Source organism: Poecilia reticulata, chromosome 7 (assembly GCF_904066995.2).
Source record: "Poecilia reticulata chromosome 7, P_reticulata-male-v2, whole genome shotgun sequence".
NCBI lineage: Eukaryota > Metazoa > Chordata > Actinopteri > Cyprinodontiformes > Poeciliidae > Poecilia > Poecilia reticulata.
In genome coordinates, this window is record NC_088836.1 from 229,171 (window position 1) to 256,397 (window position 27,227).

Consider the following 27,227-nt stretch of genomic DNA (forward strand, 5'->3'; position numbering starts at 1 on the left):
GAAAAATCAACACATGATGTGATTAATGAAGGTGATGAATGAAGATTACTGATGGTGAGCGTCAATAAATGATAAAATAAATGTAGCAACAGGAAAGACACTAAAGTGGACATAGCAATAAACCAAGAGAGGATAATACTAATCAAAGGAAACTGATTGGAAATGAATGAAGAACAAAATGCAAGAATAAATTAAGAAACTAAAGTAAATACAGAGAATAAACTTGTATGGCAAGACCTTTCGAGCAATAATCAATACAGAGACTGTATGGCAAGAATAAACAGGCACTATTTCCAGATAAAAGGTAAAATAATATCGTTGAAGTGCCATGGGTTTGTTGAGACCATATCTAGTACTGAGAATAAATATATCTTACAGACCATAACAGTAAAGAATTGATAACTTATTTATGTTTTTAATTAGATTTGATATATTTCTTTCTTCAATATTATTTTTCATATCAGTGTTAATGTCATGAGGCTGATGACTCCATGACACTTTCAATTTGACTCATTATTATTTGATTAAGAACCAGATTTGTTCTTTGTAATTTCTGTACAGCAAAACTATTAATCTATAAATTAGTAGACATGTCTATCTAAAGATATAATCCATGTTCCTGTCTCATATTTGTATGGCATTAAAAGGACCTGGAACTTTTGTTTTTCCACTGAAAGCTCTGGTTTGCACAATAAATGCCATGTGGGTGAAATTTTATGGATGATGCTCTGATGTCCCATTCTCCTGAAGGCAGCACAGAGCTGCACCACCAAAAACTCACAGAAACACTGAAGAGAAGAAGAGTTATGATTAATGTAGTTACAGTTCTATTCATGTTTTAATGTTGCAGAGCTCAGTCGTTTGCAAATAGTTCAAAGTTTAAACTGGCATATTGTACATCTTTTATCTGGTCATTTTGTGCAAGATTTAACAACTAGAAAATGGCAAAGAACAATAATATTTTTTCCACTGATTGGCTGCTGTTAGACCTACTGATTTTAACTTGAATGTTCATTGCATTTTTTGTAGACACCTGAAAATAATTTCTATTCCCATGGCTTTTTTGTTCTCTGGGAAATTATTTTTGATGATAAATACAGAAATGAGCATAAAAATCATAACATCAACAATAGCGATAGTAACAATAATAAAATAATAGTGCAAAGTGTCCTACAAATTCTTTGGTGGGGGCGATGAGGGACCTGGATAAAGGCTAGGGGGGCGCTGACCCGAAAAAGGTTGAGAAACATTGGTCTAGAGGCTAAGCCAAGGCTTTAAGCCCCTGAGGTGGTAACTAAAATCAGAGCCGTCCTTGATTTTAGTGCAGGTAATCCATTTATTTTCCATGATTCTCGGCAATAATCATCTTAAAACAACTTTTACAACGATTCATTCCTCCAACTTGTCGACTGCTGTCGACAAGTTGGAGGAATGAATCCAACTTGAAAACAATTAATGCTGAACACTGTGCTGCTGCACAGTTGTTGGATAAATGTTATATTATCTTTTTCTACTTATTAGTTTTCATTCTAAATAATGTAGTTATCTATAAAAGTATCTCTTCTGTTTATGAATAGTGTGTGGATTTAGTAGAAACTTGTGTCACATATTTGTTTCATGTGGTTGTAAAACCACCCCCGCTCCAGGACGCCAGCAGACAGAGTTGCTGGTGTCAACGATGCATGCTGACCATTACCTTATAAGGAGAAGAAGGCCAGTTGGGGGCATCTGGAGAAGGAAGAGGAATGCATACTGTAAACCAGTTTCAGCCTGTTTGCTCCCCCACCTTTAGAAACCATTTGTAACCAGGGCTTTTCCCCAAATAAAAGCGGGGAGAGCGGAATGCAAGCCAGAGTTTGTTTGGGGCATGTGACTGGTTGCATCTCCGAACACCTCTCCTCGCAGCGAGTTGAATTCTAATCTCTGTCTCCGTGTTTCTTTTGCAGAGTTATATACTTATGTCAGGGGTTAAACCTGACAACAGTGTTCAGCATCAATTGTTTTCAGCGTTCAACGTTAACGGTCAAAAACTGTTTCCCCCTTTCGGGTGGAACACACCTATCATCACCAACAAACGTTCCTACCAAAATAGACCTCTGACCAATCATGTGACCCAACAGCATTCAGCAATACATTTATTCATAACCTGCTCCTACAATGAGCTCAGCAGTTCTACCAGATGCTTGCTAATTGCTGCTGGCTAGTCTGAAGGAGCTGAGTGGGAGGAGCTGCTCTGTGAGGCGGAAGCTCCAAAGCTGCACCGTCGGTCCAACCAGGCATTTTGCTCATTCAGATGAGCCATGAATTTCTCAAATATCAATGAATTTGAGAAATTCATGGATATTTCTCAAATATCCATGAAAGAATCAAAGCAACACTCTAGGTTTGTTTTTGATCAGGGAATAACATTATAACTTGACATAAAGTTAAAAAGTAAAATTTTACATAAAACTGCCCCAGTAAGCTGATCATGTGACAGTTCAGACACACCTTGGAAAAACGTCAGGCCCGTTTGGATAACCAATGTTTTAAAGAAATCATCCATAATCTACTCATACCCAACAGTCAAAAAATGTGTTTTTTCGACTATAATAAATGTTTTTTTGATATTTATAAGAGTGAACTAACAGAAAAAAGGTGGCAATGAATGGACACCACTGCCTTGCGATGCTTTGTGTTTTTATTCAGTAAGGTTACAGTTACAACATCAAAATGCCAAACACATGAGGGACAACATGAGCAAGTCAGACTATTTCTCCAAAACCTCATTTGAGATGTGGGAGGAAATGCAATCTAGATGAGTGATTCATTTTTTTATTTTTCATGAACAAACACCATAAACATGATCTATTCAGGATTTACAATAATAATTTTCTCTAACAGACAAGTAATTTGCAGTTTGTAGCCTTTACCAGGCGCTGGCATTTTAGCAATGCAAATCTAAAATATGTTTTACTCATAGCACCAAAACAAAACAAATGCTGCCCCTTTGAGTTTTGATTATTCAACTGGGAAAAGGTACAGGTTAATGATTTGTGTATTAAATGGGAACTGATAAAAAGAAGTTCTTGGGTTTGAGTTGCATTATCATTCTTTAGACTGTCAATCTTCTGGGAACAGCAGAATCCATTTTTTGTAATGTTTTTTTTTTCTGTGTTAAAATGCTCACTTGGCGGTCTCTCAAACATTCATCTTGTTTGCACTTCAGAAACTTAGTAATCATTAAGTAAACATCGTTGTGCATATTGGTCATCCACAGAATAACTGCTCGTATATTCCTGGTTAATTCCTTTTTATATTTTCACAGATCAGATTTTTTCTCTTTCACATTACAATCCTGTCACCAAATGTTTGCTCATAGGCAGACCTGCATCTTAATGGATTAGTAGTCAGATTGCAGTTCTCAGTGGTGGGTTTTTACATAAAATCACAGCCTAAGACAATCTTTACAGTCATAAAAACAACCATAAAAAAAAAACTGCTATAGATAAGCCTGTCATGAAAAATAATTTTGCTGGGCCATAAACTGTTCCATAAGTTATTGCGATAAACAATAATATTGTTATTTTGAGACCATTTTAAAGTAGTACAACGGTAATAATACCATCACAATTCTTATTTTTTGCATATTATTATACAAAAATAATATGCAAAAACACATTCTCAAACATCAATAAAATTTTAATTGTAATGAACATACAGCACTGGGAAGACATTTTCAATATCCAAAATAAATAAACAAAGCAACAGAAACAACAAATAAAATGAATTACGAAGTCTCAGTAAACAAAATTATCCTCCAAAAAGACTTTTATCATCTGGTTTTAGGCAGAAAGCGGAAAAACGATAAATCATGCCAAGGAAGTTGAGTTTATTTTAATTTATCATGAGATTAATTGATTTATAGATTATTGTGACAGGCCTATATGCAGATTTCAATTCAGTGCTTCAGCCCTTCAGAAAAAAATGGAGCCCAGCCTCCATTTCTTTCTGCTAAGGCAAACTTGTTGGTCGCTTGAAAGACTGAGGTGGCACCAGATATCAGTGCTGCATGCCATGCTTCAGCACTGAGCAGATGCATTGGCCTCATGTAATAAACCTGAGGCAACAGCAGAGTAAGGTAGCTGGGGGTTGTGGGGCGGAGGTGGAAGAGAGTGTGAGTGGGAGGCCATGAGCTATGAGGGGCCGTTTAGGACAAAAACTATGTTTTGTCTCTCACACACTATTAAAGACTCATACACACTCACAAAATATTGAAATTGCACATATATACTATTAAAATGTCACACACATGCAATTTCTCTCTCACACGCATACACAAAATACTAAAATTGTGCATATACACTACTAAAATGTCACACACGCATACAATTTGAGATGAGAAGAGCTTCGCTCCCTCCTTCCATCCTCTCCACCTTCTACAGAGGAACCATTGAGAGCCTGCTGAGCAGCAGTATCTCCGTCTGGTCTGGGAGCTGCAGCCAAGAGGATCATTGGGGTTCCACTCCCTCCTATCCAGAGCATTGCACACAGACACTGCTTAGCCAGATCAAACCAGATCCTCTCTGATTCCACCCATCCTCTCCATGGTCTGTTCATCCACTTGCCATCTGGGAGGAGAGTCCATAGCATCTGCTGCAGAACAGCCAGACTCAGAAATAGTTGTCTTCCACTTTCCATCAGATTGCTCAACAATCTCATCATGAAGACCGTCTGAACTGTTTGAAAATAAAATTATTATTTGCATATTATTTAATTATAGGCACACTTGTGTTTTTGTGTGTGCTCCGGTGGCCAAGCGATGGCATTTCATTGCCAATTTTACTTATGTTTCTTTGTGCAATGACAATAAAATAAGTCTAAGTCTATTTTTTCTCCCACACACACACAAAATACTAAAATTGCGCATATTCACTATTAAAATGTCACACGCGCATGCACATATAAACTAATAAAATAGATTGAGTTTGAGTACAAACAGAAAGAACTGGAGAATGAACAACAAAAGCAGGCATTAGAAAAACGAAAAATTGCAGCTATGGAAGCAGAAAGAGTTTTTGATTTAAGTAAAAACACCCGATTAGTTCCTCAGTTTTGTGAAATGGAAGTTGATGTTTTCTTTCTGTTCTTGTGACCCGAAAATAAATGATCTCTTCTTGTACAGTGTGTTTACTGGCAGAGAAGTCATCATCTTATGAAGATATAAAATCTACTGTTCTTGCTGCTTACCAACTGTCTCCAGAGGTTTATTGAGCTTTTTCGTAACCTGAAAACAAGTGCGACTCATACTTATATTGAATATGCTAGGGAGACAGAGATAGCAATATTATTTGCGTTCAAAGAATATTGGTCAGAACTATGAGAAATTAAAACAGTTTATTCTTGTGGAAAATTTTAAAAGTAGTGTTTCTTTTGAGGTAAAAAAATTACCTAGAAGATCAAAAGGTTGAGATTCAGAAAGCTACAGTTATGGCTGATGATTTTGAACTCACTCATCAGTGTTCAGTGAGAGGAGGGAGTAAGTCCATTAGTTACCAAACACAGCATGGAATTGGAGCTGAAGGTGGTTTCCCAAAACCATCTAGAGGATTCAAGACATCACAGATGAATGTGCAGTGACAGCGTGTTCAGAAGCATTGGTGTGCTACTATTGTGGTAAAAAGGGACACAAGAAAACTAAACTGAGTGTTGGGCTTTTGCAAATAAGCAAAAGATGAAGGAAAATATTCTTAAACCTGGTTTACTAGTGTCACAAAGGTCAAAGAGTGCTGGTGAGTGCTCAAACAGTGCTGTATTTGATCTGTATAAAGAGTTTTTTTCTTTTGGGATTATGTCTGTGACTAGAAATGATTATCCTGTTGTTATTCTGCAAGATACTGGCCCTGCTCAGTCACTCTGCATGGTGAAGGATGTGACTCTTCCTCCTTCTAGCTCAATGAAAATGTGTGCACTTATTCAAGGAGTGTACAATGATGTTTCTAAATTTAAATCTGTCTCTCTTCATGAAGTCTATTTACAGTCATCTTTAGTGACAGGGGTGGTTAAAGTTGGGGTGGTGTCCAGTTTACTCATTCAGAGTGTCACATTTGTACTGGGGAATGGTTTAGCAGGTAAAAAGGTACATGTTGCCCCTCTGGTTGTAAATTCTCATATATATTCTTTTGAGACTCAGGCCCTGCAAAGGGAATTTCCTGGAGTTTTTCCTACCTGTGTTGTCACTTGTTCTCAGTCTCAGGTTAATCAGGAAGAACCTACAGAAACGGTAAGAAATCAGGAAGAACCAGAGGTTATTCTTGCTGAAACTTTCTTTGCTGAGGGTACAGCAGATGAACAAAAGTTCAGTAAGGGGGATTTGATGAGAGAACAGAGTAATGAGTCTTTTGTTAGGGATGCGTTGTCTAAAGCTGGTACTCTAGAAGATGTGGCAGGACAGCCTGTAAGTTTGTATGTGAAAGACGGAATTTTGACAAGAAAGTGGAGGGATCCTCAATGTCCTGCTGCTGAAAAGTGGAGAGTGTATCATCATATTGTCCTTCCCTTTTGCTATGGGGAGGAGATTATGAGATTAGCTCATGAAGTTCCTACTTCAGGTCATTTGGGCATTAATAAGACCAAGGCTAGGATCATGAGGCACTTTTATTGGCCCACAATCCGGAAGAATGTTGTGGAATTTTGTAAGACCTGCCATGCATGTCAAATGGGTGGAAAGCCCAACCAAAACTTTTCACCTGCTCCACTGATTCCTATTCCAGTGGCTAGAGAACCATTCAGTTGTGTTTTAATAGATTGTGTGGGCCCCTTACCAAAAACTAAGCGTGGACACCAATATCTGTTAACAGTGATGGATGTTGCTACATGTTATGCACCCCTAACAAATGCATTGTTAGGGAATGCATTTGTTATCAATGCATTCCCTAACAAATGCATCCCTAACATTTGTTTGTTAATGTTGTTGAACAAATGTTGGATTGTTTTTGAGAAGGCAATCCAACAGTTTTGGATTCCTAGAGAAATACAGTCCGATCAGGGCTCTAACTTTATGGCCGGAGTTTTTCAAGTGGTGAGGAAAGAACTAGGGATTAAACACTAAGTCAACTGTGTACCATCCACAGTCACAGGGGGCGCTGGAACGATACCATCAGACTCTTAAGTCCATGATCAGGACCTACTATGTGGATCAGCCTAGGGAGTGGGACAAGAGTGTTCCATTTCTATTGTTTGCTGTCAGTGACTCTGTCTGTGAATTTACAGGCTTTAGTCCATTTGAGTTGGTTTATGGACATGAAGTGAGGGATCCCTTAAAGTCGGTTAAAGAGAAATGTCTGGCTGAAGAACCCCACAGAAACATTTTGAATTACGTTTCTGAGTTTAAGGAGTGCTTGAAAGCAGCTTGCACTCTGGCTAAAGGTCAGTTTCAACAAGCCCAAGGAAAGATGAAGGACCATTTTGATCGGAAAGTCGTTTCTAGAAAATTTTCAGTTGGGGATAAAGTGTTGGTACTTTTGCCCATTCAAGGTGACCCCCTACAAGCAAAATTTTCCTGACCATATATAATTAAGGAAAAAGTGGGTGAAGTCAACTATGTCAACTATGTGGGTGAAGTCAACCAGACAGGACAAAGTCGGCACGTTGTGACTTGAATCTTATCAAGCCATATTATGAACGGAGTGTACTATTATCAGTAGCTGTGTGTGTTATTCATCCTGATCAATAGGAAGAAATGGATTTAGTTGAACTGGATTGTATGGATCCTAAGGATCTTAAGTTGGCAAATAGTGTTGGCTGATCAGGAGAAGTTCCTGAGTCATTTAACTGCTCAGCAAAAAAATTATGTGACAGCTATTCTGAAGAAATGTTCTATGCTATTTGGTGATGTTGGTGTTTCTCCTCCAGTTAAACATCCATATAGAGTAAATCCTGATAAGATGGCTAAAATTTGACAGGAGGTAAAATACATGTTACAACATGATATCATTGAGTATGAGTGAGTGGAACTCTCCTGTTGTTGTAATTCCAATACCTGATGGTTCCATTCGACTTTGTGTTGACTACCAAAAAGTTAACACCTTAACTAAATCTGACTCTTTTCCGATCCCTACAATAGATGATTGTATTGATCAGATTGGTGCAGCTAAGTTCGTTTCAAAGTTTGACCTTCTGAAAGGATACTGGCAAGTTCCTTTGTTGGAACGGGAAAAGGAAATCTCCACCTTTTGTACAACTGATAGCTTTTAAGAGTGCTACCTTTTGGGGTTAAAACTGCTCCTGCTTCTTTCCAGAGGTTAATGACTCGAGTCACAGAAGGTTTGTTGAACTGTACAGTTTACATTGATGATGTCGTATTGTATGCTGATACTTGAGAACAGAACATGGAAGATATGACACGCTCCTTTGAGAGGTTAGAAGAGGCTGGACTTGTAATCAACTTGCGAAAGAGTGAGATAGGCAAGGCTTCCATAATCTAATTTGGGCATGTGGTAGGATGAGGGGAAGTTCGACCTCGTGCTGCTAAAGTGCAAGCTATAGCTCAGATGCCAGCTCAAAAGAATAAGAGGGAACTTGAGATTTTTTGGAATGGCTGGGTTCTACCGAAAGTTTGTCCCAAATTTTGCTACAGTGGCTTCGCCTTTAACCAATCTTTTATGGAGTCTGCAATGTTTGTTTGGACAGATTCTTGTACAGTGGCATTTGAACAACTTAAGGCCATTTTGTCCTGCGAACCTGTCCTAACAGTTTCCAGTTTTTCTCTGCCATTTAAGCTAGCTATTGATGCTTGTGATGTAGGAGTAGGAGCTGTACTCTTACAAGAAGGTAATTTCGGAGTAGACAGACCTGTTGCTTACTTTTCTAAGAAGTTAAATCTGCATCAACGCAGATATTCCACTATAGAAAAGGAAGCACTGGCTCCAATGGTACTTGCCATTCAACATTTTGAGATCTATGTGCCAAGTGGAGGACACTTTGTTAAAGTGTACACTGATCATAAGCCACTTTCCTTTCTGGAAAGGTTTAAAAATTAAAAATCAGCAAATTTTCCGGTGGGGCTTGATATTACAGCCCTATAATCTTGTGATAGAGCACATCGCGGGGAAAGATAATGTAATTGCTGATGTTCTGTCAAGAATATGAGAGATGGATTGAAGATGTAGGAAGCTTATTGAACTATAAAATAAAATAAAATAAATATATATTTTGTTTGTTTGTTTGTTTAGAGGGGAAGTGTTACATGGTCGCATTTGCTTCTGTCTCCTGATTGTTGTTTTTATTTTAGCACCATTGACGGTTCACTGGTGGGGGAACAGCCAGCCTAAGTGTTTTTAGCTGGGCTGGTGACACACCTGAGGGTGATGAGGGATGCGTGGCGTGTATGAAGCTGCAGCAGCAGCGGAATTTTCGTTAAGAAAAAAATAACATAAAAGTACGGTGCGGGAAGACTCTGGAAGGAAAAAGTACCTTCACCTCAGGACAGATTCATCCAGAGGAGCGTTGGATGTTTTGGCCAGGATGAAGTTTGTTTTCTTTTATTTTGATTTGTTGGGAAAACCGGCTGGACGCTAAAGGATTGTTAACACCGGGGAGTTTACACGCCTGATAAGATGTGTAAGCTCGTACATGTCGTAGCAGACCAACCACCAACGAAATCACAAGTGGTGCGTTTTTAGGAAGAGAGAAAAACTATATATATATATACATATTGAACACAGCGGTGTGGTAAAGGGGTGAAAAGTGATGACAATTCTAGGGGCCCTGACCAGCAGGGGGCCCTCCACAATTTAATTATTTATATTTTGTTCATAGAAATAACATTTATACGAACAAAGAATATTGGTCAGAACTATGAGACCAATATAATAAAAAACACAGAAATTATGTGAATATCCTCCTTCTGCCTGTGACCTACACAGGAAAAATAGGAGAGTAATTTTTTCGGAGTTAACATTATTTTCATCTGAAAGAGTCATGTTTATACATTATAGAGTGAAATCATTTCGATTGGTCAATAGAATCGGAACAAAAAAATAGAGTAAATCTTATCGGAGTAAAACAAGAACACGCCCACTGAAGTTCCTTAAGTCTTGTTTCTTCCTCCATCTTGTTATCCCGCATTGGAACGGAGGCAATGGTTAGCTGTGTGCCAGGTAAGTCCCCAAATGGGTTGTAGATATATTTTACGAGGGGTTTTATGATTTATTTTTATTATTAAGACTAATTATCTCTAGTGGAAAGATGACGTGCTGCTGTGTGGTCATGGGGGAAGGAGTGGCGTAGCGAGGAATTAACATGGTTGGCTAACTAGTTAGCGTGTGCTTCAGCTAACTTCAGCCGTTTACAACAATGTAAGCAGAAAAAAACATCAATGTTGTACAATGCTACGTCCATTTTTAAATTTTCACAAGTCAAGGCTGTCGCTATTTTTAAGCGGAGGAACGGAGTTTAAAAGAGGAGCTAGCTGTACAGTCGAAGCTGGCTCTGCTAGCATATGGAGCCAGGGTTCCGCCCAGAAAATGGCGCGGAAGGACTATGCTAGTGACTTTTCTTGAACGTAGAGCAGGATAAAAAAAACAGGATTAAAGTTGTGCTTTGTATGCAAACTATGTAAGTTGTCAGTAAAACATTTGACTGACTATTTTGTCCATAAACCCCATTTACATCAAGTTTTATGGAGCTGAAATGTTTTTTTTTTTTGTTGTTGTTTTAGCTGTGGTGATTGGCTAAATAGCCCATTAAGGATAGTTAGCCATACAGTGCTTTTTCCCCATGATGGTTTCTTTTATCTTAATTTTTTATTCACTTTGATAAGTATGTTTATATGATTATTGAAAAATATATTTTTACATATTGCAGGGTGCAAGCTGTGTGTGTCAAATACAGAGGTCGACAGAAATACATCTGTTTTGAAGGCCAACTGACTTACAGCTTGTTTTTGGAATGTGGTGAGTGCAAACAAAACAAGTTTACAGTATTTTCACATATTGGGTGTATAAAAAACGTTTTGGGAATGGTGCCAAAATAGGTGCTTTACCAACTTTTCAGATTTTTTTTTATTACTTAATTTTACTTTTTGTCTTATTTTAATCGTTATATACATATGTTCAAGTATAGAATAAATAAATAATTTGCTATGTTCACAGCTGCAAAAAAGTTCAGCATCCCAACCTTGAACTTAAAAGTCTTTGATGACTCAAAGATTGAAGTGAATGAGGAGGTTTTTGAGCTCCTTTTGAAAAGTCCAAACCTTGGTGTGCTGGAAATTTATGAAGCACAAGATCTCAATCCAGAAGGTAAGTTGTTTTTGATAGGTATTTTTCTAGAACCTACATAAAGGAACCACAGACAACGTATATAAATTTCATGACCAAGCTTTTGCAAAAGGAGAAGACTCTGTCAACTGCTCCTCCAAGCCGTTCACAGAGCGTTCTGAAGATCTTTGGGTACAGCTTGTCTTTTATTATCAAGCAACAAAGAGGGAGGATAAGCAAGATAGACAGCAGAGGAAAAACAGCAGAGGTCGTAAACATTTTACCCAAACACAGCAAAGGTCGTAAAACAATTAACCTAAACAACTAACAACCCAGTTCCAGATGTGATATCTGATCTACGGTCTGAGCCCGGTTCAAATCTCGGTCAAACTGTTTCACATGAAGATGAACAGGCAGTTGTGACCTGCAGGTCAGTTGATACACACACTAAAGAAGAGAACACTTTAAACTGACTAACATTAGACTGAATATGAACTAAAGTAACAACAAAACGATAATACCAAAAAATCTCTATAAGTTTTGAAGTGTCATTTGTTTATTTTTGTGAACTATTTTTGATCATCTTTATGGGTTTGACCAATAGGGATAGAAATTGCTTTCCAGATCAGTATAGACATGTTGATGTCCATTTGATATCACCAATCTAGGATGACATCATAAAAGCATTCACCTTTGTAGCATTTCAAACATGTGGAAACATTCTACTTCAACAATTTAACCTATTTTTAGTGTTTCAGTGGTTAATTACAGTGTACACAGAAAAATGTGCATAAGTTAGATGTGTTTGTTTCGTGTGAGAAGAGCTCATCAGGTGACTTGATAGTTTAATTTATTTAAAATCTTTTTTGTTATGGTTTTCTCAATTTTAGTGTGTTGGCTACTGTTAACTCTACCAACAAAATGTTTAGATAATCCTATGGATCAGCTAAGTTGTGCAGCAAGCAGCTCCTTTACCAGTTCCAGTGGAGAAACTGAAATGGACTCCGATGACACCATTATATATTATTTATTTTTTGTATGCACCTCTCACAATTACCGTATTTTCTGCACTATAAGGCGCACCGGATTATAAGGTGCACCTTCAATCAATGGCCTATTTCAAAACTTTTTTCATGTATAAGGCACACCACATTATAAGGCGCATAGAATAGACGCTTCAGTTTGGGTTGCCAATTTGTTCCGTACTCTATTATTACACATCCACATTTGTAAAGAAGTGGTCCCCGAGTACATTATATCAGTAGTACCCAACCCCCGGTCCGTACCAATTGGTACGGGCCAATTGGCACCGTACCAATTGGCCCGGTGCCAATTGGTACCGGTCCATGAACCAATTGGCACCGGGCCGCGTAAGAAATAATAAAATATTTCCGTTTTATGTATTATTTGAGTCTGGACGATCTTTTATTTTGAAAATCCTTTAACCGGATTCTCTCGGTTACTTGCACACCAACACTGAGCCCACAAGCAGCAAAATGAGTAAGAAACAGATCAGATGTCTTTGGAAAGTTTCTTTGCAAAGGGGAAAAGACCCAGAGAAGAGACATTAGAATGGATTTATCCTGGACCGGTAGGTGAGTCCCACATTACAAGCCCCTCTGCGTAACATGCAGCGACCGGCTGCTAATGAGGCAATGAAGCTTCAAGCTGCTTCGCCATGTAGAGACCAAGCAGGCTGTGGATATAAGCAACACTTCGGGTGTCATTGTCTCTCATCACTCCCAGATTGGACCGTCTCGTTGCAGAGAAACAAGCTCAGGGCTCCCGTTAGTCAGTATCGTGAGATAAAATTTTCACAAAAGTAAAATGTTCTTTTTTGTGGCGCATCTGTATCTTATTTTGACGGAATATGTAAACGTTACCATAGCGACCAGAGTCAGAGAGCGTTTGGGCAGTGGTCAAGAGGAGATGAGTAGAGCTTGTGAGTCTTAAGTTTGGTTTAGATGGCAAGATTTAAGAATTGTCGGCCGATTCTCCAAACCTCTGTGACCACAGAGCTGATAGAACTACAACAGGTTAGATCGATTCGTGTCTCCACCCACATGGCAGGAGCAACACGAACCGATTCCAGTAACGAACATCACGATTCCAGAAGAAAATCCACAAAACTCACAACATAGCATACGGGAATTTAGAGTAACCAAACACGGATGACAATGTAGAAGCAATAGTGATAGTTTGTGGACTCATTTTAAGAGATAAAAGACGTAACAAAAAGAAAAGGCGGTGGATAAAAGACGGGAGCAGGGCTCCGCTCTATTTGCTGCACTATGATTTGGAGGTGACTATGTTTTTTCATAGTTAACATTTTTAACTGAATAAACATAATAATGACATTTACATATAATAATAAACATTTCCACATATCATCTCCGATATCCACCAGAATCTCAGTTGCGCGATATGTCAGCTGTTTGGGATTCCCCTCATTTCTTACGGCACCGCGCTTTCTGATTGGCTACATGTCACATTCAACTGGTTGTATTCTAGTTCCCAGTCAGGAAAAACCCCACAGGCTGCGATAAAAAGGCCAAGACAACCTAAATTGGGTATATTCAGGATTTAGCGGGAACACCAACATGCAGAGGCCTTATCTGACGGTTCGCCCAAACAGGTATGTGTATTTATACTTGTACAAATCTCATCCTGCAACCAAACTGCACAATAAGTTCCCAAGCCTTATTTATTAAATCCTAAGATGGAGTGTCACATTCATATAATTTTTTTAGGGGGACCAAAGAAATTTGTATTATTTGTATTTCTTGTGAAGTTGGTCTTAAATTTAATTTCAAGTGACATTAAAGAGGTCCTGAAAAGTAATTTGCCTTATCTATAAGAACCCTGTCTTCTTTGAAACCCAAGACTAATCATGTTTTATTCTGTTTTTGCCACAGACAGGAACCACCATCCAGGCACCTTGATGGCATTGCAGAAAGGCTTCAGCCATACCTGCTTGCAGTAGGGACTCAGAGGAGTACTTGTGATTTGTCAATCACAAGTACTTCATTGTGATTGACAAACATGCCATACCTTGTAAATCACCAGGCTTTCTTGCCTGTTTTGATTAGCTTTTTAAAGCTCACTCTAAAAAGCTCATCATATGACCATGATCTGGTCAATGTGTACAATTTTCTGCAGACCGCCATTTATGAGGTAGATGTTGAGACAACCAAAGTGAATCCTAGGGTTGCAGAGTTGAGGGCTATATATTGTTGTGAAAGATGAGAAGTTACATTTGCACTGCAAACAGTGTGTCTGAATGAGCATTTCAGTGTTTTTCAAGTTTTGTGTACAAGAGACGGACCTTATGTTATTTATGTAGAAGAGCTTTTCTGTTCCAGAGCTTTTGACTTACAGGTGTCATACAGTCATGAAGATGCAAATGTTTATATTGTTCCATACTGTTTCTTGTGAACAATAAAAATGGCTGTTCAAATACTGATTTCTGGTCTTTGAATTGATTCTTACAAACTCAGTTGTGTATAATAACTGTAAAACAATTGCTTGATGAGTGAAATAAAGTTGGTTCTATTGTTGAATTTAATTTAATGTTTAACAGCACAATATGGAATAAAATTAAATTAGGAGTAAAATTTTATACTATTAAGAGCACAATTTGACACTATATGGAATAAAATGTATTCTATTTTGTGTAAAATTCTTTTTTAGTCAGACTAAAAGTTATCTCTACTTAGAATAGAATGCAATTCTAAGAGATAAGAGTAGCAGTTCTCAACGTGGGCGGTACCGCCCCCCAGGGGGCGTTCAGAGGACGGCAGGTAGTGCTGGAGGACATTTTTACAAAAGGGGGGCGCTGGGATGCCTTTGGGGGGCGTTTGGTCGAAGGTAAACTTTACACCTTAAATGCACAACAATGCCAGTTTAGACTTTGAGCAACTTGGTAAAACTGTATTGTGTAACATTAAACCATGCTTGGCTGCAACTGTATCGATGGCAGCTCTTCTTCTATTCAGTGTTTGTTAGCTTCTGTTAGCTTCTTGGCGCAGCTCTGTTCTCCTGCTACTGGTAGCTAAAATCACGATATCCTCACTGTGTGTCCCTCTGAAAAATGAACCCATTTAAATAAAGAAATAAAGAAATCTCTCCATGTGTGATATCACGATAGAGAGCGTTCATTTTATAGCATTAACACGGTGCTGTAAGTGGTCCGGTATGAAAAGCGTGTGATAGAACAACGGTACCATAACACTTTTAAATTTCAAAAATCAGAATGCAGAAATTGTTTCCGTTGTTTTAAAAGGTTTATGTCAGTCTGCCTTTTCCCCATCGATACGCTTCCCGACCGCCCTGCACTTTAAAAAAAAAAGACATTGCACAAAACTCTGAAACAACAGAAGCGGGACATAAAACGGAGCGACGAACTAGATGTGAATTATGGCATAAAAACAGAGAATCCGATGCTGAACAGTGAAAAACATCATGACAATTAGGCGGCGCAGCAGGTGATGAGTGAAAATTACTGATGGTCAATAAACAATAAAATAAATCTAGCAACAGGAAAGACACTAAAGTGGACATAGCGATAAACCAAGAGAGGATAATACTAATCAAAGGAAACTAAATGGAAATGAATGAAGAACAAAATGCAAGAATAAACTAAGAAACTAAAGTAAAACCAGAAACTGACAAACACTGAAGAGAAGAAGAGTTATGATTAATGTAGTTACATGTTTTAATGTTGCAGAGCTCAGTCGGTTTGCAAATAGTTCAAAGTTTAAACTGGCATGTTGTACATCTTTTATCTGGTCATTTTGTGGAATATTTAACAACTAGAAAATGGCAGAGAATAAGAATAATTTTTCCACTCTGATGGGCTTCTGTTAGACCTACCAATTTTAAGATGAATGTTCATTGCATTTTTCGTAGACGCCTGTGAAAAGAATTTCTATTCCCATGGCTTTTTTGTTCTCTGGGAAATCATTTTTGATGATAAATACAGAAACAAGCATAAAAATCAAAACATCTACAATAGTGATAGTAATGCTAAAATAATAGTCAGTGCAAAGTAGCCTGCAAATTCTTTGGTGGGGGGCGGTGAGCGACCTGGATAAAGCCTAGGGGGGCGCTGGCCCAAATGCTAGTTAATACACACACACACACACACACACATGGAGGATTACACAAGTTTTTAACACATATTTCCTCCAGATACATTTGGTATTTTCCACGCTTAATGCAACTCGACAGAAGTGCGCTGGTTAATGAATTCAACATAAAGACAGGCGAATATTACACAAGCCTAGTTTATGTACTTTACCTAGTGCAATGGTTCTTAATCTGGGTTCGATCGAACCCCAGGGGTTCGGTGAGTCGGTCTCAGGGGTTTGGCGGAGCCTCTGCCACGGAGGTAAAGCCACACTTGTGTAAAGTCGTGATGACGCGCCCCGCTTTGCCATCACTTGCTGCAGAGGATCACCTTACATTGCTTAGCCAATCAGTGCTGCGGAGGAGCACTGATTGAAGGACCTCCTCTCTCAGCATGGATTTGAACTTGTGTCTTTAATTACTTCAGCAAAACTCACCGTTTTTACCAAATTCTATAGTCTAAATCTGCTCCTTAGTCGCATCTTTTCGGGTTTGCTACTGCCTGTAGTGGCGTGGGGGTGGTAACACAACTAATATTACTAAATCAGCAAAGTATTCTGTGTCTGCGCGGGGTGGGGGGGGGCAGGGGTTGAGAAGGGTTCGGTGAATGCGCATATGCAACTGGGGGGTTCGGTACCTCAAAAAAGGTTAAGAACCACTCATCTAGGAGTTGCAGGACACCGGCCCTCGAGGACCAGGATTGTCCACCCCTGGTCTAGACCATAAAGTCTCTTTATATGCTGATGACCTGTTACTCCTTCTCTCAGACCCAGAGACCTCCATGCCTCCGGTATTAGACCTGCTTAAAAAGGTTGGACAAATATCTGGATATAAACTGAACTTCAATAAAAGTGAATTATTTCCAATTAATGATGCACTAACCACCTAACCACTCACTAGCTTACCATTCAAGATCTCTCTGCAAGCATTTAACACTGGACGAAAAGTGGAATTTTTGACCCTGTATATGAACTTTACCTAGTGCTAACATTAGCTAGCACAATATGCTACCGGGGATCGCGGGAGACAAAATATGTGACTTTCGTCATAAGTTGTGTAAGATTTCTTCTTTGAAACAGGGTGGACACTTTAGTAGCTGCTAAACGGTGTAATTTTGTGAAGATTACTTACCATTCACATTCTGTCTCCCGTCACCTAAGCCCTGCAGTTCGGGACAGAGTTCTGAGATCTCAGGGAGTCATCCGCTTTAGTCAGCACTAACCAATCGAAACACGTCTTACATTGCTCGTCCTTAAGCCCCGCCCAGAATGTTCATGTAAGCTTCGCAAATAGACCCTTTTCACATGACATCAGACAACATCCATTTTGACTCGATCCAGAGTATCTTTAGTTCCCGTGTGTGTAGTTAACGCTGTTTCTGGACTCTAAAGCAGCTGCCACAAATACGATTTGAAGATGTATCACTATTTGCAAACAGTTTTTCTTCATCAACATAATCTAAACTGGACAAATTCCTCGCTGATTGACACCAGTTGGACTACGAAGGTACGTGTTTTGTTTTTTTCTAGCTGTTAGTTGATATGCTAGGATAGCAATAGTAATTTGTTAGCTGGCTAACATTACGTAGCCTTTCTGTTTTGGAAATAGAACGTATTTAGGCTCTAATCTTAATCAGATGTTTATAGTATAGACTGGGGTTGCCACCCGTCATGTAAAATGCATGATCGTATTAAACTCTCCTCATTTACGCTAGTTTCACCACCCGCTAAGTAGCGACGTTACCTGTAGCCACAAGTCCAAAACTTGAGTTATGCCAAACACCCTCTACTCCATCACGTCCTGAGAAGTTAAACTCTTGCTACGATCAAGACATGAGGAGGAAGAAGTCAATGTGATGACCGACCTATCTATCTATCTATCTATCTATCTATCTATCTATCTATCTATCTATCTATCTATCTATCTATCTATCTATCTATCTATCTATCTATCTATCTATCTATCTATCCCCTTCTCACCCTCCTCTGAGCTCGGGTCTAGAACTGCCTAAATATATATATATATATATATATATATATATATATATATATATATATATATATATATTAGCTCATTAACTTCACATTTCTCTAATGAATATTTATCAAATGTCATTAGAAGGTTAAGTTTCTTTTACTTTGTCTTCCTGCAGTTGTAGACTTGGCAGTATAAAATTGATAACATAGGAATAACAACTTTATATCCCTTTTAACAGATTACACTTGATTCTGCTGTGGTGCCTGTGCATGAAGTTTGTGCTCAGGTGGAAAAACCCTGTGGATCACATGGTGGGACTTCTGCTTCAAACTGCTCACTACAGTATACCATTTTCTCTGTCATCCACCAGTTCACTGCAGACTGGCACCTGCCAAGGACAAGTTGTAAACCCTGAGTACATACTGTTGAAATAAAATTGATATGCCTTTTGTAAATACATTTTCTCTATCAATGACTTAAATTGTTAACTGTGGTAATTATGTTTGTGTAATGTAGTAACCATGTACAGTGTTTAATATAATTATTAAATAGATGTTTTAAAGAAACAACCACAAACCTCATGTCTTTGTTCCACAATGGCAGCTTTAATTTTAGCATTTCCTCTCCTCCACATACTTCGTTGCCAGATGTGTAAAATTTACAAAAAGAAGCTATTTAAATGTAAAAGTTGCACATATGTAGATTACTCAAGAGAAGCTATTTACAATAGTTTTTACAGAACTCTACACAACATCAATTCATTTATTAATAGATACATATAGATATTAATTACAGAATAGATACACAAAGATTTCATTTCTAACAGCTGCTAGCAGTAGTGAGAGTTCATCCAAGAAGTATGACTTGCAGGAGCAGAGAGGCTCTGTACTGGTTTGTCTCCTTTTAAATCGAAGCCCATGATAGTTTGACTAGGCAGCAGATGTCCCACAGCTGATTGACAAGACCATCCCAGATATGGTAGGTTGTTAGGTCGGCTACTGTTGAGAAATATGGACAACAAAACAAATGGAGAAATTATGAATCACATCAGAATATGTAAATTATTTGGCAGATAGCGCTTAAATCAATATTTAAAATGCTTTTCTTAACAACAGTGTTGGAAGATGTAAGTGATTTTAGTGAAACTTTTAACGTTACAACACTGACTGACAGCGGTGTATATATTTTCCCAATTGTGGCTAAAGCTGCTGCTAGTTGGTTTACTCTCTGATCGGAGGCTGTTTATTTTATACAGAGTCAGAGAATGATGAATTGACAATGAGTAATAACAGCTATCTAACACTTAAATGCTGTTATTATTAACCTTACCTTTTATTATATCCTTAAGATAATGAGTATCTGTGAATTTTTCAGTCATGTTTCCCTCAAAATCACACGCTTCGAGTTATGGTGGCCATTGTCTGACGTCACTGTGAAAAGGGTCTAAAGTAAATAAAGTTGTATAAGCAAGAAAACGAGTTCAACTCAAAAAACAGGAGCTTCAAAAAAAAAAAATTAGACTCAATTAAAAAAAATAAGTTTCAAACAAAAATTACTGACTTCAATTTAAAAAAAAACTTCAAAAAACATTTTTTCGTAAAAAATGAAATTTATGATTAAAAAGTTCTGTTTTTTTGATTGAATACTACTTTTTTGTTTGACATGATTTTTTTTATTGAATACTACTTTTTTGTTTGACATGATTTTTTTTTATTGAATACTACTTTTTTGTTTGACATGATTTTTTTGATTGAATACTACTTTTTTGTTTGATTTTTTTTTTTGATTGAATAATTGTGAAACAAATCTAACTCCATAGAAAGACAGTAGGTAAGTAATGTCAGTGTATCAACAAGAGGGTTGTAAATAGTCAGGTTAGCTTGAGCTAGCCTAAAATGACAGGTGGTCGTTGTCTACGCACGTATTGAACGCGATTTATTCCGTATTGCTATAAATGTCTGATAGACACACACATCTCAACAATAAGTCTAGTAATAATGGCCGAAACAAAATACGGGAAATATTAAGATCAGCTAAATTGTCGTTGCGGGACCAAAATAGGACCCCCCTCCTCTAACCCCTTGAACTGACGCTGTTGTCACAGTTGCTTAGAGACGGACACTGCGCAGCTGCTATCAAGCCGTGTCTTTTTAAAATGTCCACCTGATACTACGGACGGTTCCTTAGAAGCAAAATCTCTGGCAAAAATACAGACAGTAGTGGGAAGACAAGCTAAACAATCACAGAAGACATTTAATAGGGGCATTAAAAATGTGTCGGCGATATTCAGTGGTACACAGTGGGTTGTTTGATATCAGACAGAATGGACCATACCAAGCTCCACCCAGAATCGCTCCTCGAAAGTCTCACGTGACTTCATGTCTCACATTAACCTCCTCGCAGAGCTTAGCTTCTATGGGATTTTTCGTTTCGACTGACTGCAGAGTATTTCTGAGTCGATTAGGTTAGCGTTTCTGCCGGATTTTCACAAAATATCAGCCACGACAATGGACAAGGGAGCCAACAAGTTCATGTCATCTTTTTTGGACGACATCAAGATGTTTTAGCCATGCGATGCCTCTAACATTGTGCGAGTTGCAGCTAAATGCTACCAGTCGATGAGGAAAACAGCAGATCCTCACACCCTCAGCATAAATATAGCTGTGGACAAGATCACTGATGCCTATTGTTCTTGCAAGGCTGGGTAAGTCGGGCATTCATGGTTTTGAGGGTTCGAATGTGCATAGGAATTATACCCAGTACTTGCGTGGCTAACACAATTACAGTTTAGTAAAAGTTAGCGTGGCTAGCACGATTACAGTTTAGTAAAAAGCCTTTTCAGGTGAAATAAAATCTTTAACGTATGTCAGATACGGTACACATTGCATATTGATCTGTTCAGCTAACGTAATAGACAGGCTTCAGGATGTAGAAGTTGTATCGGTACTGCCTTTATGCTGTACTTAGCTAAAAGGTTTTCATAATGGATGTGTTTATTATTGACTATTTTTTTCATTCACTAAACACAAAGAAAGCAAAGCAATAATACTTACACCAGCAGACACTTTGTTCTTATTGATCCTATTGAGCTGCAAATGTGGTCGTGTACAATCTTTAATCAAAGCAAGGCTTTCCGTTTCAGATTTTGGAAATCTGTGAATTTTAGTTCCACAAACACGATCAGGAAACCTGACATCGCCTGTACAGATATCCCACTGACGGAGAACCATTTTTTTTCGAGTCCTGTCGCAAAACGGTCTGGTAGTCCACAATGTACATTAGCATGAGTTTGTGAGCCGGTAACCCATGTGATAGCTGCGCTGTGACGTAAAATGGGCATTAGCCAAAGAAAGGCGGGCCCTGTGGTAAGGTCCATGGGTCAGGAGAACCGCACAAAACCTAAAGAACCAGACATCAGTCTCTTCATCCCTCAATCATTTTCTGCGACCGAAAAATAATATAAATGGCGATTTAAATAACAAATCATACAAATAGATTAATAGTAAATTAATAAATATTGTGAAGAGAAACCGCTTATGTTTTCAACATTAAAAACGTTTGTTAGGTTTGTGTAGGAAAAATGTTGATATCTTTTATAAATTCAGTGTTATGTGGTCAATATTATTTCACCATTTTATTAATGTGGGTTGCCAGTTTGGATCAGGCTCCTATCAAGCTATAAGAACAGGGTCGTGCAGAGACCACTAAAGGGGAAGGTGCTCAAAAAAAAAGGGCACATCTAACTGCATTCTAGGACAGAATATTAACAAAGCCACACAGCTTTCAGAGTTTAATAAACAATGATAAATTACAATATTGTGAGATATACAATCAAAGATAAGGAAAATCTCTATATAGAGCATACAACTAAGCATATGTAAGATATTTTATTAGTAATTTATTTCTGCAGTTCTATTTTGTGACAGGTGTATTGCAATAATCAAACCAGCAATTTAGCAAGATATGTAAATCAGAGCTAGACCGCCAGACATATTTTGTCTTTACAGAATTACACTATTAAAAATATAAACAAGGGTACAATGCAACCTTTTAGTGACTGTAATCTATAAAAAAGAGCTGCATGTTTCCTACACTTGCAGTGGAGATGAAGATGGTCCATTCGGGAAAGCAGAGCTGCATCAAACTTTAACGTGGAACTGCAGAAAAAAAAAGAAGCAAATATGGAATTGTTAATGCATGTCACCATGAGAAAAGCCTACTGAGTTTTGCTTAAAAAAAAAACTTTAAAAAAAATATAAATCACACTTTTTCGTCTCATGAAGTGAAAAATTATTTGGAAAACAAACTTATTTGTGCATGTCAGAAATATTTTCTTGCTATTCTAAGTTTTTGTTTGTGACTCAAAGTTTTGCTTGTGATTCTCACATGACGTCGTGGGCAGGGCCCAAAATCGCAATAAAAGATTTCTGATGTCTTCAAACAAAAGTTTATGTTTGGCAAATAACTTAAGTTCACGGGACAAAAATGAGTTAATTAATTTTTTAAAAAAGAAGTTTTTTAAAATAAAACTTTTTTAATAAAGAAATCATTACAATTCCAAAAGTTTTGATTATAATTTTATTTTACTTAACTGAGGTTAGTTTTCTTTTTTCATTGAATAATTGGGGAAAAACAATTATAATTTCATACTCTGCGAACCAGACCCTAAATTTACAGTACTTAAAGTCTGGATTGAGTTTTTTTCCCCTTCACGCTTTTATTACGTACATTATATCTATCTTGGTGATTCAGGGTGAGTTATTTTTCATTCTAATTTAATATCCTTGTTGGACTTTTATTTAAGTGCTATTCTCCTTCAAGATACATTTACCTAACACCAGAATAAATGCAATGTATGTTATGCAGCAAAGGAAATTAGGAGACATATATCCATTATGGAGATGATTGGTTTTGGATGGGCGATGTGCCCCTATTGCAAAAGCAATACTGAAGAATGACTCCTATCATTAATGATACAGGGAAGAAGCTTTTTTGTTATTTAGCTTGGCTAGCAAAGTTGTTAGCTAGCAGCTAGCTAATAGCACAACAACAGCCTAATGTCCGTATGATAAAAATACTGAATCGATAGATAACAGTTTTTCCTCACCTGGCTGTCTCCTCCCGCTCAGTAGTTCTTCGGAGACAGGCAGACGCAGAAGCCTGTCAATGTCTGTTGTATTTCATTACCTCTCTGCTGTCGAGAAATCTGGTATGAGCATGTGAGATCTGTCCAGGTATACGCAGAAAAATGGAATAAAGGCCTGAGAAATAACAGTATACCCTAGATAATGATTAACTGATGATTATGAGTGATAGGTGATTATAAAGTGATAATACATGCCAATGATTAACTGATGATTATGAGCGATAGGTGATTATAAAGTGATAATACATGCCAATGAAGTAATGTCTGTAATGAATTATCAAAACATGTATTCTGTACTTTTAATCGAGTGAATGTTATAGTAATGTATAATCTGTACTCTTAATCAGTTGATTTTATTATACTATGGGAAACTGAAGGTTATACTTTTGAGTTAACAACGATTAGCATAATTATGTATGGTTATCATTTATTACTGGAATCACAAAGGCTGAGGAGAGAGGAGAGGAAAAAAGCAAAAAAACTCTTCTCACTGAGCGAGAGGTGGGGGCGGGATTGGAGCCAGATGGCCGGTGAGTAATAGGCCTTGGGAAAGTCAGGCCGCCCGGTCTTGCAGGACATCAGGATGATAAGGCAAATAGGCGGGTTCCAAGTCAGGCAGCCCGGCCTTGCAGGATGTCAGGATGATGTAAGGAAAATAGGCGGGTTCCATAGAAACACAGTGCATAAATACTGATGGTCGAGAGAAAAAGATCGTACTTCGTCTCCGGCGCAGAAGAGGAGCCAGCAAAGGGAAGCAGACTAAAGGCCAGCAGAGGACTACACTCGGGACCGAGGAAAAAGGCTCAAAGACTTCACGCCGATAACAAGGGACAAGTTCCACCGGCCACCAACTCCGGTTCCAGATTCGACCGATTCCTCTGCTTCTACCCAACGCTCTCTAAAATCATCGCAGCCGACTTGGAAAAGGGACGGAGGTCTTTTAAAGATAAAGAGTCTGCACGTTTAATGGAAAGCGTGAGTCTTCTCTCCGCTTCTCTTCATTAAAGAGGACCTTGCTCCGGCTGGACAAGGACTCTGTCCAAGGACGTCTAACAGATTACAGCTGCCAAAACCAAGGACCATCGGGTATGAGTTGACCTGCTTCCCCCAAAAGCCTCGCTCAGTGAATTTAGTGAAATAGGTTAGGGATAAGAACAAGGATAGGATGTGAATGATCCTAGTTGATTTCATCATAACTTTGTTTCTTTTATAACTCTTGGGAATTTAATCTGTTGTCATATGCCCCTGCTAAAGCCTGCTTAATAAAATTATAATCCTAAAAATTCTAATGAGAATTGTGAACAGTGAGTTTAATTGTGTCAGTCTTAATTATTGTTGGTTCTCCTAATTGTGGTAAAGTTAACATACATGATTCTAGAGAATGGATGGCTTTGTGTTTTCCTCTGGTGAGTGTTAAAATAATGACCCTGGGACTTAAATCTAAGTCACTAAATTTAATCTAGCCATTAACAAGTGCCGTTATTTTAGGAGAGGAGCTACCGTTAACAGGAGTGGTTGTAGGGGTTATGTCGCTGTGCGTCGCAGCGGTTGGAAGGATTGATCATCAAAAGCACAATCCCCTGGAGCTCAATCTGCATGGATGTAGCAGGCCCCATGGATAACAGAAAAGCGAGGTGAGGAGTACCTCTTGGTGCTGATGGACATGGTGTAACAGTGACAGCTGAAAAAGAGCAGGTCTTCCCCTGCAGAGGAACTCCGTTCACGTCACAGAAAGCAGGAAGGCGAAGGCACTTCTCCTTTTTGCCCAGAGAGGGAAAGGGGAAGTTGCAGTTTACAGTGTCATTGAAAACAGGACAGAAAGTTTGGATTAAAGATCAAGATCGGCCTGTAGTCACGGTGATCAAGTTGAAATTCAATGGAATGGGTTTTGTGAAGCAAGTACTGCACTGTAAAAAAGTATTACTTATGAAGAAAGGGGTCCACGAGGTCAGTGTTCAAGCCAGTTCTTAGCTAAAGCGAACCAGAACATTGCAAGAATTAAGCATCATGCCATCCTGTGTTAGACTGGCTACTATTACAGGATGATTGCCATTCAAAGAACAACTTCAAGGCTTAGGACTAGGAGGGCCCTGAAGAAATTGGATTATGCTAAAGAAGAACTCCTGTCACAAAAGGATGGATTAAACTGGAAAAGGGACTGAAGTCGTGAGGAAGGAGTGGCGTCATAGACAACCACCAAGATCAATCCTGCAACAAAGTGTTGAAACCACACCCAACACCTGGAAGCAACCTGTGGACTTCACAGAGTCCTGCCTGACAGAGTCCTGTTGCCTCCGACAACGCCAGTAACCCTTTAACGACCCCAGCGATGGAAAAGGATTATGATTATGGATAAAGCGTCGTGCTGCTTAAGCTTTTTGTTTTGCTCTACTGAACACCCAGAGTTTTTTTATTTTTTATTTGAGGCTTTTTGCCCATCAACCTGTCCCTAAGGAATCTTCCACATCCTGAAGAACCAACGCTTCATTCAGCTGAGGATTTTTTGTCACTGTTAAAGGATCAGAGCGACCTGGGTTCTCTTCAACATTCGTCACTTCCTGAGAGACATCAAAACTCCAAGGAGGGGGTGTCAAAGAGCAGTGGAGTTTGAAGACTGCTGAGCCCTTGGTGACAACTGAGGATCTGCATCTTCACATCCCAGACTGCTGAGGCCTTGGTGACGATGGAGGATCTTCACATCCCAGACTGCCATCTTCTCTTTCCAGGGGATGAGGACGCAGACCTGCAAGAGGATGTTGGGTTCCCAGCATGTGAAAGGTCTGACCTCGCGGAGGGGGTGTCGAGAAAAGTCGAGCTCATCCCACTTCCCCATGCTGGAGATTTTAGTTTAATAGTAATAATAAATAAAATTACCTTAGAATTAATTACACAGGTGACATCAAGACCCAACAGTAGAGTCAGACGGTAATAAAATGAATCTGGTTGTGTGTGTTGTTATTGTGTCCTGCAAACTTTGCTTTAATTCTACTTTTTTCTATTTAATCATAAAAAATCAAAGTCAGGCAGAAAGAGAGTCATGAAACAGGAAGCTGGTTTCCTGAAGAAAAGCGGAAGTTTCTTTCTTGCATCAGTCTAAAAATAATTCAGACCATTCCTTATTTTAAAGCATTAAAGGTTTTTAAAGAATAAAATCTAAACATTTTGAGAAATTGGATAAAACCCACAGTAAAATACTTAAAAGAATGACTTATAATTATGGCAATAATTAATATTGGTTTAACCAGTGGTTGATGTTGGTTTGATTATAAGAATATTTACACTTACTCTTACACTTGTGGAAGTACTTAAAGGTGAAACAAGTAACTGTAATTTGGTATCAGATAATTACAATAATGGATTATTATTGGGTTCTTTTCAGAAATGTCTGTAATAACTCACCTTATGATTATAATAAGAGTAACTAATAAGTTATGGTTATTATAACATTATAAATGAATGTTGAATCAGATAAACTAAAAGGTTATAAATGTGATTTTGACATTGAACTTGAAAAGGTGTAAAATGTTGTAACTGTAACTAAAGGTCACTGATGTTGTGTTGAAGGTAGATGGTAGGTGGAAGGTCAGGGGAAAAGGGGAACTGATAGGATAGCGGAGGTGACTAAGGCCTTATTGCTAAACTTCAAGAAAAGGTTGGGCAGGAAACAGAGGTAGGAGGAACTGTTGAGCAACTTGGGGACATTAGAACAGAGATCCGGTCATAAGGTCTCCAGGGTG

General features: G+C 38.4%; 1 protein-coding gene and 1 long non-coding RNA gene across 5 annotated transcripts in view; one reads left to right on the top strand and one right to left on the bottom strand.

Moving 5' to 3' along the window:
- The window catches only part of tafa5l (TAFA chemokine like family member 5, like), a 201,153-nt gene that overhangs the window by 138,893 nt on the left and 35,033 nt on the right, over nucleotides 1-27,227 (bottom strand). The window lies entirely within an intron of this gene.
- Nucleotides 6,262-11,934, top strand: LOC145552135 (uncharacterized). The gene is made up of 3 exons (XR_014088076.1): nucleotides 6,262-10,139; nucleotides 10,846-10,934; nucleotides 11,133-11,934. It is a non-coding gene; the product is annotated as an uncharacterized LOC145552135 (long non-coding RNA).